Raw genomic sequence first — 11,398 nt, forward strand, 5'->3', positions numbered from 1 at the left:
CGAAGGCCAGAAGGGCCACTGAGATGCGGCCCTGTTGATCCCTGGAATGTCGACGCAGACGCGCAGCCCGCCACTGTCGCCAGGATGGGAAGTTGCGCCGGGTGGTAGGCGGCGGTCGCCGTGTATTGTGCTTGCCTCTTGAAGCTCCTGGGTCGCCTTGGTGATGAACTCCTGAGCACTAGGCGCTCCATGCCTTGTGCCCTCTCGAGGGAAACATGCAGCGAAGCACGCCTCCAGGTGGTGCCCGAGCGCCTCCCTCGTGATGTTGGCTAAGTCTGAGGCCCTCCAAAAGAGAGCCGCCGAGCCCAGCCTGAGGAGGGCGCCGGGCGCGCCTTCCTATGCGATGGAGGGCGCCGCCCCGTCCGCGGGCGCGAGTCCTGAGTTGGTGCTGCTGGAAACGCCGCTCTCCTGAGGCCCTTGGCGGAGTAGCTGCTTCTTCTTCTTGGGGGTGGCCTCAGGAGGGTGTAGGGCGCCTTCTTTGTCTGGGTCTTCAGCTGCTGTCGCCTGGTAGGCACGCTCAAGAGAGCACACCACATCCCTTTCCTCATAGGCGACCGTGATGATGCCGCCGCTCCCTGGCATCTTGAGGACATTGTAGCCCTGGTGGGTCACCGCCATAAACTTAGCCAGGGCTAGATACCCAAGATGGCATTATACGGCAGGCGGATGTGGGCGACGTCGAACTCGATGAGCTCGGTGCGGTAGTTATTGCGCTGGCCGAAGGTGACAGGGAGGCGGACCTGCCCTATCGGGGTGGTGGAGTCGTCGGTCACTCCTGAGAAGGGCTTGGTAGGCTGCAGCTGATCATATGGCACTTGGAGGTGGTCGAACGTCTCAACGGACAGGACATTGAGCCCTACACCACCGTCGATGATGGTCTTGGTGACTTGGACATTGCTGATGATGGGCGAGCGGAGCATCGGGAGGGCGCCGGCAGTTGCCGCGCACTTGAGCTGGTCCGATGAGCTGAAGGTGATGACGCACTTGGACCACCTGAGTGGGCGCATGGCCTCGAGCCTGGGGAGGGCCGCGTTCACCTCACGAGTGAATTACTTGAAGATACGCCGAGAGGCTGGGGCCTGAGCGCCACCCAACATGCAAGCAATGGCGCGCGGCTCCTGGAAACCCCAGCCCCCTCGTCCTGATGATGGTCGGCGTTCCTTCTTGGTGGTGGTGGCAGCAGAGGGAGGCCTGCGTTGCCCTAAGGACAGTCCTCACGAGGTTACAACCTCCAGGCACCCTCACGAGGCTGGTCCTGCCAGCAGTCCTCGCGAGGCCGGTCGCGCCACTACTGGCGAGGGCCGCGGTTGTCCCAGCATCGTCCACTTTGTCCTCCTCCTCGGTCGTAGCCCCGGTCATTGCGCTCGGGGCGTCGACCGAAGCACCCATCACGGATGGCCCTGAGCTCCTGACAATCGTTGGTGTTATGGCTGTGAACGTTGTGGAAGGTGCAGAACGGGCAGTTGGCCTTGGATGACTCGGGGTGGTCACGGCCGCACTGCATCTCTGGCTCCGCCGCGAGCACGGCAGCCCCCTTGCGCTTCACATCCTTGATCTTGGCCTTCTTGTCCTCCTGGTCGGCAGCTGGGAGCTCGAGGAGAGAAAGGCGCCCTTCCTTAGCTCGGGCGTACTTGGTCGCCATGTTGAACATCTCCAGGGCCGTGCATAGTTCCTCGTGGATGGTGAGCTCCTCCTTCATCTTGATGTCGCAGACGCCATTGGAGAACGCAGAGATGATGGCCTCGTCCGTCACCTTGGGGATCTTGAGGCGGACGCTGTTGAAGCGCTGGATGTACTTCTGCAGAGTTTCCCCTGGCTGCTGCTTGATGCGCCGCAGGTCGCCTGTGGCCGGCGGGCGGTCGCGAGTGCCCTGGAAGTTGGCGATGAAACGCTCGCGCATCTTACCCCAGGAGGAGATCGACCCCGCAGGCAGGTTCAGGAGCCACGAGCGCGCGTCATCCTTAAGGGCCATGGGGAACTAGTTCGCCATGACCTTCTCGTCGTCGTTGGCCGCCTCGATGCTCAGCGCATAGAGCTGCATGAACTCAGTAGGGTGGGGGGTGCCGTTGTAGCGCGACGGCAGGTCGGGCTTGAACTTACCGGGCCATACGACACTGCGTAGCTCGGGAGTGAAGGCACGACAGCTTGCCGTGGTCACCAGAGCCTGTCGCAGAGGCGGAGCCTGGTCCTGGTATCCACGCGCCGCCGCCACAAGCGGCATGCGGTCTTGACGCGGCGGTGCTGGGAGTGCAGGAGCGTTTTCTAGCGGCCGAGGGACTTCTTGGCAGCTTCCTTCTTCGTGCGTGGGTCATGCTGTGGGGCCGCGCGTCTTGGTGCGAGAACGGTGTCTTGATGCGGAGGTGGTGGAGGCGCTCCGTGGGCTACATCACCCGCAGCTGGAGGTGGGCGAGGTAGCGAGAGGGACGGTGTAGGAGAGCCCCCAGCGGCACTGACGAGCTCGGCGATGCGGTCCAGCCAATCGTCGTATAGGTCGTTGACCGTGCGGTAGCGCAGGAGTTCACGTTCCAAGAACAGCGCGGCCTGCGCGTCCGTGGGCGCGCAACGAGCATGGGAAGATGAGCCGGCCGGAGTCAATGACGGGGTGGCGGTGCGTCCGTCCAGCCGCACAGAGGGGTGTAGCAACGAGGCTTGCTGCTCGTTTCCGGCCGGGCCGGTGGCAGCGTTGGCAGCGGGTGATGGAGAACGGCAGGGAGGTCCGCCGACGGGCGCCGTCTGAGCGATGCAAGCGGCAAGGGCGGCCCGGCGGTCAGCTCGGGCTTGGTGAGCGACAGCCATGGGTGCTGCGGAGCAGTGGAGCATGGATCGAAGAAGGGAAAGCTTCGGTGCACCCCCTACCTGGCGCGCCAAATGTCGGATTACAGGTTCCAGCAAACCCTTGAGGTTCGAACACAAGTGTGCGCACGAAGAACTCTCTCTCCCCCTAGCTCGCTCGCGCGACGATCTCAAGGCCTAACTTGACGAACCCAAAGAACGAGAGACACGAGAGTTTATACTGGTTCGGGCCACCGTTGTGGTGTAATACCCTACTCCAGTGTGTGTGGTGGATTGCCTTGGAGGCTGAGGATGAATAGTACAAAGTAAGAAAAGCCTCCTGAGGAGAGGTGTTCTTTAGCTCGGTGAGCTGGTGCGTAGGAGAGTGGTCTCAATGATCCGTCCTTCTCTGATCTCCCCTCCTATGGTGGTGGCTAGTCCTATTTATAGAGGCCCTGGTCCTCTTCCCAAATATTAGGCGGGAAGGGATCCCACAATGGCTAATTTTGAAGGGAGACAACTAGTACAAGCTATCCTGACCAAAGGTGGTCTTCGCCTGCCAAAGGCTCTGGTGGTGACGCCGTCGTGGGCTCCGCGGTGACCTTTGTCCTGCCGGTCTTTGTCTTGTTGCACCGATATGGAAACCTTTGCCTGACGCCTCAGGACTCCTCGTTTGCGCTTGCCCCTTTAGCACCAAAGAAGAAATCGGCACACTGCGCCCGATGGCGCCCGCCTGGCCTTGGTCATCATGGCTCATGTCACGTGAACCTCGCGAGGTTCCCCTTGCATATATATCTCCGCTACTCGGGAGCCAGCCTAGTGAGGCCGCCCCTCAGGAGGTCTCGATGTCGTCCGCCTCGCGAGGGTCTTGGGAAGTTGTTGCTGAAGATGGGTCGTACCAGGCCGTTGGTGGAGCCGCGTCGTGGGCTGCAGGTAGGCAAGTCTGGGGACCCCCGTTCCCAGGATGCCGACAGTGCTCCTCAAGGCGTGCGACTTCTTCTTGTCGCTCTTGTCGGAGGGCCTCTTCTTGAAGTCGTGCTTGACGATTGTGCTTGTTGATGACTAGTGTAGCTTTGTGTAGAGCACATTGGGCTTCAAGGTTTTGTTCCTCACGACGTTGTCATTCTTGTCGACGGGCATCGGTGTCTTGATGATCTTCGCGTATTGGAGCTTGCGCTTGGACCGGAGGCTCATTAGCTTGTTGCCGTTGGCGTGCACGTTCATGGAGACGGTCTTGTAGACCATTGCCATGGAATGGATTTTGTGGAGCTTGATGAGCTTCATGGCTTTGGCGATGATGCAACCAAGCTCAAGGAGGACTTGCATCCGAAGAAGATTGCGAAGAATGTCGACTTGAGTGGCTCTGTCCTTAGTAAGACGAAGAGGTAGAAGAACGGTTGATCAACAAGGCGCGGATCTCGTCCATCCTTGCATTGATCTCCTCTTTTTGTGCGTCGAGCTTGGTGTCCAAGTAGTCTCTTGTACACTGTTTGGATTGTTGCAAGTCGACGGCGAGTAAGTCGATGTGGTCGCTTAAAGCTTCTTGTTCTTGGTGCAAAGCTCTTTGTGCACCGAACAGGTGGTTGTTGGTGACGTAGTTGTTCGGGTCCTCATCTTGCTCGATGAAGAGTGGGTTCGAAGAAGTAGTTGGCCTATCCATCATCTCAAGCAAATGTAAGTGGAAGAATGAAAAGAACTAGACCAAATGTACCTTATCGGATGTTGCAAATGGATCAATGATCACTCAATAGCGTAACAAGGAAATAGCACAATTGGTACCAGATCTCGTCAATTACTCACACCTACACAAATAAAGCCTTTGGTGGAGCTTGGTGAGGATGGTGGACAAAATTTATGCAACTGTTAGCAAGACTCAATAATGTTGGGAAGATTCACAAATGTGCAAATGCAACAAGTGGACCAATAGAAAAATGTGGCACACGGGAACACACACACGGAAAGATAAATGGGGTCGTGCAACCAAAAATGAGCTCAAAATGTGGAATCCACGAAGTTGCTCTTGTAGCACAACACTCGAGAGATGCTAGCACGATTGCACAATAGGCGGATATGAGACTTGTGCACAACCTATAAAGCAACAATGCATTGACTTGTATCCCGAGTATGCTATATGTATGGTGTTCCGGTGATATGGTCCAAGATGATCAAGTATGACAATCTCAATGTAGTATGATGCTATGGTTCTTGCTTAAAAGCTCTTTGCTTATATTTCTCTTTTGCTTAAAAGTTTGTTGCTCTTTCTCTTTTGAGGTCTTTCTCCGGACACTTATGCAAAACTTCACGAACCAAGATATCAAATGTGTATATGCATTGACAACCTTGTGACACAAGAGATGATACCAAGATATGGATACCAATATGGTATGGTATATGCAATGAGACGATGATCACTAATGTGCACAAGTAACGTTGTTGGCAATACTCAAAGGCTAGTCTCGATAGGTAAGTGACGCAAAATAGTCTCAGGGTTTAACAGTGCAATGGCAAGGAGTACACAAAAGTATCTTCGAAGTTACCGTCGAGGGTTACTCGTTGTAAGCAAGGATAGATAATGGTTAATTGGTCAATGTTGATGACGATTCATTGACGAAGATGAGCGACGGTGATGTTGCTGTCGAACCGTCCCTAAGTGGCCAAAACACCTTAGGAAACAGAAAATGCAACTCAAATTCTCAAAGAAGAAAACGTGTCAAACTCGCCGGAGTTCATAGCGGGTAAGCGATGGTGGTTGCGAAAAGCGGCGGTGGTATGCTGGAATGCAATGAGGGGTTAAGGGAGTGGTGGTGCGGAAGATGTAGTGCGCGGCTGAAAATTTTCGGGGCGAAAGTTCAATTTTGACAGGAAACGTCGAATGTTTGGTGGTGATCGGACGACCGGTTGTCGTCGGATGTCCGGTGACTGTCGGATGTCCGGTGCCTGGGCTATTTCAGGCACGTGATGAACTTCTAGGGTCGTGGTGGAGAAGCACAATTTGGTCAAAAGTGGACGAATTTGTGGACGGAAATTGGGGAAATGATGGGGGAAAGCTAGATCCACTCGTGGCAAGGCAAATCCATGGATCAAATCCAACAAAACTTCATCATACCAACAAATCACACAAAAATTTGGGTCTATTTTTGGTGGGGAATTTTCAAAATTGGGACAAAATCAACAAAATTAGGCTAGAAATCATAGGGTAGGGGCTACAAATTCATGATCAACCAAGGCTCATGATACCAAGATGATGTAGGGTGGATACCCTAAGGCCGATCTTTCACGATTTGGAGGGAATCCCGCGAAGAACACGAGGAGTAACACGAGGGGAAATGAGAAGAAACACTCAAATCAACGAGAATCAATCACACATGTGCTGGATACATGAACACAAAGAGGTCACTAAGATCCAAAGACAACAAAGGAAGGATACAAGTAGCTAGTTCTTCTCCAAGAGGAGGTCTTGAATCCACTAGGGGATCTTCTCCTAGGTGGAGGGCTTGAATCCACTTGGGGTATCTTCTCCTAGATGGAGCACTTGGCCTCCAATGGAGTAGGTATCAAGTGGATGAGCAAAGCTCTATCTATCATATGAGCTAAACTAATGCTAACCCTAGAAAGAGGAGGGAGGAGGAGGAGTATATATAGTCTAAGGGCACGAAAGGGTACATGGGCCATGGCCCAATACATTGTGCGCAGACAGGCGTCGGTCGTCCGGTAGGTCTCGGACGTGCTGTGGCTCACGAGGGTCCGGACGTCCGGGGGCTGTCGGTCGTCCGGAGTCCTCAGAATTCCGTTAATTTCCGTTCTTTGACGTGACACAGGACGTCCGGAGGGGCTTGGTCGTTCGTTCGCTGGGATGTGTTGGACATCCGGTCCACGCCGGTCGTCCGGCCGCTCTAGGGATCACAGGCTGGGACTTGGCTGGCGGGCTGGTGCTTCAGGCGTCAGACGTCCGGTGAAGTCCCGTCATCCGGTGGTTGTAGAACTTCTGGCAGCACTTTCTTTTTGGTCCATGTACTTGGTGTCCTCACCGTCTTGTCCATTGGATGTAGTTGGTTCGTGGCTCTCCTCCAAGTACCTGATCAGACATAGAGTATCCGCTTGAGGTAGTAGGCATGTCTCACATATAGTAAGTGGAAGTTCAGAGAGGAAGGAGTTCACCTTAGTTTTGATAGACTTTGCTCGAGATCTTGTCATTGGTACATGTCGCGTCGTAGGAGTCGAAGGTAGGTCCATGGGGATGACCGTAGGATGCTCCGTATCACATTGAGAATAAATGGATCTTCAAGAAGAAGACAAACTCTGATGGTAATATCAGTGTCTACAAAGCTCGGCTTGTTGCAAAAGGTTTTCGACAAGTTCAAGGGGTTGACTACGATTAGACTTTCTCACCCGTAGTGATGCTTAAGTCTGTCTGAATCATGTTAGCATTTGCCGCATTTTATGATTATGAAATCTGGCAAATGGACGTCAAAACTGCACTCCTTAACGGATTTCTTAAAGAAGAGTTGTATATGATGCAACCAGAAGGTTTTGTCAATCCTAAAGGTGCTAACAAAGTGTGCAAGCTCCAGCGATCCATTTATGGACTGGTGCAAGCATCTCGGAGTTGGAATATACGCTTTGATGATGTGATCACAGTATATGGTTTTATACAGACTTATGGTTAAGCCTGTATTTACAGGAAAGTGAGTGGGAGCTCTGTAGCATTTCTGACATTATATGTGGATGACATATTGTTGATTGGAAATGATATAGAATTTCTGGATAGCACAAAAGGATACTTAAATAAGAATGTTTCAATGGAAGACCTCGGTGAAGTTGCTTATATATTGGGCATCAAGATCTATAGGGATAGATCAAGACGCTTAATAGGACTTTCACAAAGCACATACCTTGACAAAGTTCTGAGAAGTTCAAAATGGACCAGTCAAAGAAAGGGTTCTTGCCTGCGTTGCAAGGTGTGAAGTTGAGTAAGACTCAAAGCCCGACCACGGCAGAAGATAGAGAGAGAATGAAAGTCATTCCCTATGCCTCGGCCATATGTTATATAAAGTATGCCATGTTGTGTACCATACCTGTTGTGTGCCTTGCCATGAGTTTGGCAAAGGGGTACAATAGTGATCGAGGAGTGGATCACTGGATAGCGGCCAAAATTATCCTTAGTTACCTAAGAGGACTAAGGAAATGTTTCTCGGTTATGGAGGTGATAAAGAGTTCGTCTTAAAGGGTTACGTCAATGCAAGCTTTGACAGCAATTCAGATGACCCTGACTCTCAATCGATACGTATTGAAAGTGAGAGAAATTAGCTAGAGTAACTCCATGAAGCGCATTGTAGACATAGAAATTTGCAAAATACATACGGATCTGAATATGGCAGACCCGTTGACTAAACCTCTCTCACAAGCAAAACATGATCACACCTTAGTACTCTTTGGGTATTAATCACATCGCAATGTGAACTAGATTATTGACTCTAGTAAACTCTTCGGGTATTAGTCACATGGCGATGTGAACTATTGGTGTTAATCACATGGTGATGTGAACTAGATTATTGACTCTAGTGCAAGTGGGAGACTGATGGAAATATGCCATAGAGGCAATAATAAAGTTGTTATTATTATATTTCCTTATTCATGATAAAGGTTTATTATTCATGCTAGAATTGTATTGACCGAAAACTTAAATACATGTGTGAATACATAAACCAATACCGTGTCCCTAGTGAGCCTCTACTAGACTAGCTCGTTGATCAAAGATGGTTAAGGTATCCTAACCATAGACATAAGTTTTCATTTGATAACGGGATCACATCATTATGAGAATGATGTGATGGACAAGACCCAACCATTAGCATAGCATATGATCGTTCAGTTTATTGCTACTGCTTTCTTAATGTCAAATGCATGTTTCTTCGACCATGAGATCATGCAACTCCCGGATACCGGAGGAATACCTTGTGTGCTATCAAACGTCACAATGTAACTAGGTGATCATAAAGATGCTCTACAAGTATCTCGGAAGGTGTCTGTTGAGTTGGCATGAATCAAGATTGGGATTTGTCACTCCGTATATCGGAGTGGTATCTCTGGGCCCTCTCGGTAATACAACATCACAAGAAGCTTGCAAAAAAGTGACTAAGGAGCTGGTTAAAATATGATGTATTACAGAATGAGTAAAGAGACTTGCTAGGAACATGCTTGAACTAGGTATGAAGATACCGACAATCGAATCTCGGGCAAGTAACATACCAACAGACAAAGGGAATTACGTATGTTGTCATAAAGGTTCGACCGATAAAGATCTACGTAGAATATGTAGGAACCCATATGGGCATCCAGGTCCCGCTATTGGTTATTGACCGGAGAGGTGCCCCGGTCATGTCTACATCATTCTCGAACCCTTAGGGTCTGCACGCTTAACGTTCGTTGACGATATAATATTATATGAGTTTGTGACCGAAGGTTTTTCAGAGTCCTGGATGAGATCACGGACATGACGAGGAGCTCCAGAATGGTCCGGAGGTAAAGATTGTTATATAGGATGATACTATTTGGTCACCGGAAAGGTTTCGGAATGTATCGGGTAGTCATCGGATCACCGGAAGGGGTTCCGGGAGGCCCTGGGAGTTTAATGGGCCCAACCAGCCAATGAGGGAGTGCGCACCAGCCCACATGGAGCTGGTGCACCTCCACCTCATGGCGAAAGGGATAGTGCTAGCCCCTCTTGCCTGTTCTCCCGCATGAGAAAAAGGGAAGGGGGCGCCACCCCCGCCTGCCTTCTCCCAGGCGCCAGAAAAGGAAGGGGGCACCATAGGGAAGGCGCCCAAGGGGTCCGGCGGCCACCCTTGGGGCGCACCCTGGCTGCCCCTCCTCCCCTCCACCTATATATATGAGAGGGAGGGTGCGCCACACAACCACAACAATCCATGAGCCGTGTGCGGCGCCCCTCTCCCCAGTTTTGTAGCGACCAGACCTCAGACGGTCAAGTCTCTGTGCATCAGTGTCATCCCTGGATCAGTAATGCTGACACGCACAGTACTCGAAGGATTTATAATAGAGTAGCAATCACACACTTATTACATCGAATGTCTCAAAAGAGAACTTAATACAATAAATATGGCTTAAGGCCATCTAAAAACGATAACAACGGAAGACGTGGAAGATAGGCGAGTCCATCAACTCCAACGGCATCACTGAGTATAGAACCACGACCTAAGGCACCTTACTCGTCGTCTGAAAAGTCTGCAACATGAAACATTGCAGCCCGAAAACGGGTCAGCACATGGAATATGCTGGCAATGTAACACATAGAGAGTAATGAATAGAATAATGCTATACTACATGCTATACTACATGCATATTTGGCTGGTGGAAAGCTCTATGGTTACAGTTTTGCGAAAAGCCAATTTTTCCCTACTACAAAGGAATACATTTTATTTAACTATCATGGTGGTTGTTAAACATTGAGAATGGGTGACACCATCTCAATCCCAATTATGTTTCAACATTAATCAAAACAAAATTAATTAAAGTAACATGATGAGATTCACATGACAATCCAAGTACTAGATACTCAAGTTGTCCATAACCGGGGACACGGCTAACCATGATTAGTTTATACACTCTGCAGAGGTTTGCGCACTTTTCCCCACAAGACTCGATCTCCTCCGTTGGGATTCTCGCACTACATGATGTTTGAGAAACGGATGACCGAGACATAGTCTTTCAGAAGCGTTTGCACCTTACGATCGGGTAGACAGTACCACCTACCACCCCTACATCTGCTAGTCTACCACTGTAAGAGTTCACACAACTTAATCAACTATGCTAGAGCCCATAATAGCTTGTGGCTGCACACGGAAGTTTCTAGCATGAATAATCTCATGATCCCGTTGAGCCTGGGTGGCGGTCTATAAAAAAAATAGGCAATCGCTGGAATACCCAAGTGCCACAATCCACCCAGATGTGTGTTTAAGTAGCCACCTTAAATTGAACCATTAATTAACAATCTCACATCTGTCATGGATACACTCACCCAATCCACGTCTACTAGCATAGCATAGCAATATAAGCAAATGTAGAAGTAACTCCCAAGGGTTTGGTAATAACTAGGGCAATAGGTTCTACCTCATCAGCTACTTCCCAACCCACAATTTAATCTGATCCTTATCATGCAATTGTTTGAGGATTGATCTAATGCAATAAAACTGGGTATCAAAAGAGGTATGATCAAAGTGTTACTTGCCTTGCTGATGATCCGTGAAACCTAGGGATTCGAAGTAGCAAGCGGCACACTCCGGGAACTCTATTGCAAACAAACAAGCATACAATAAGTACTCGTCTATTGCATAGGTAAAACTCAAATAAGAGATCTAACCAGAAAGTTCAACTTAAGAACTCCGGTTTGCAAAAAGAATCAAATCAAACGAAGCAACGAAAGTCAAACGGCGAAAGAAACAAGCTTCGTTTACTAATCTAGACCTAAGTCAAATTTTACAGTAGCAAAACTTGTTTGAGTTAGTTAAACAGAAAGAGGGTTTCGAGACGAAACTCTAGACGCTTGAATCGCCTGATTCCGACAAACGAGCGAAAAGTTAGACAAAAACAAAAAACAGATCGGAAATCG

This window comes from Triticum aestivum, chromosome 1D (genome assembly GCF_018294505.1).
Source record: "Triticum aestivum cultivar Chinese Spring chromosome 1D, IWGSC CS RefSeq v2.1, whole genome shotgun sequence".
Taxonomy (NCBI): Eukaryota; Viridiplantae; Streptophyta; class Magnoliopsida; order Poales; family Poaceae; genus Triticum; species Triticum aestivum.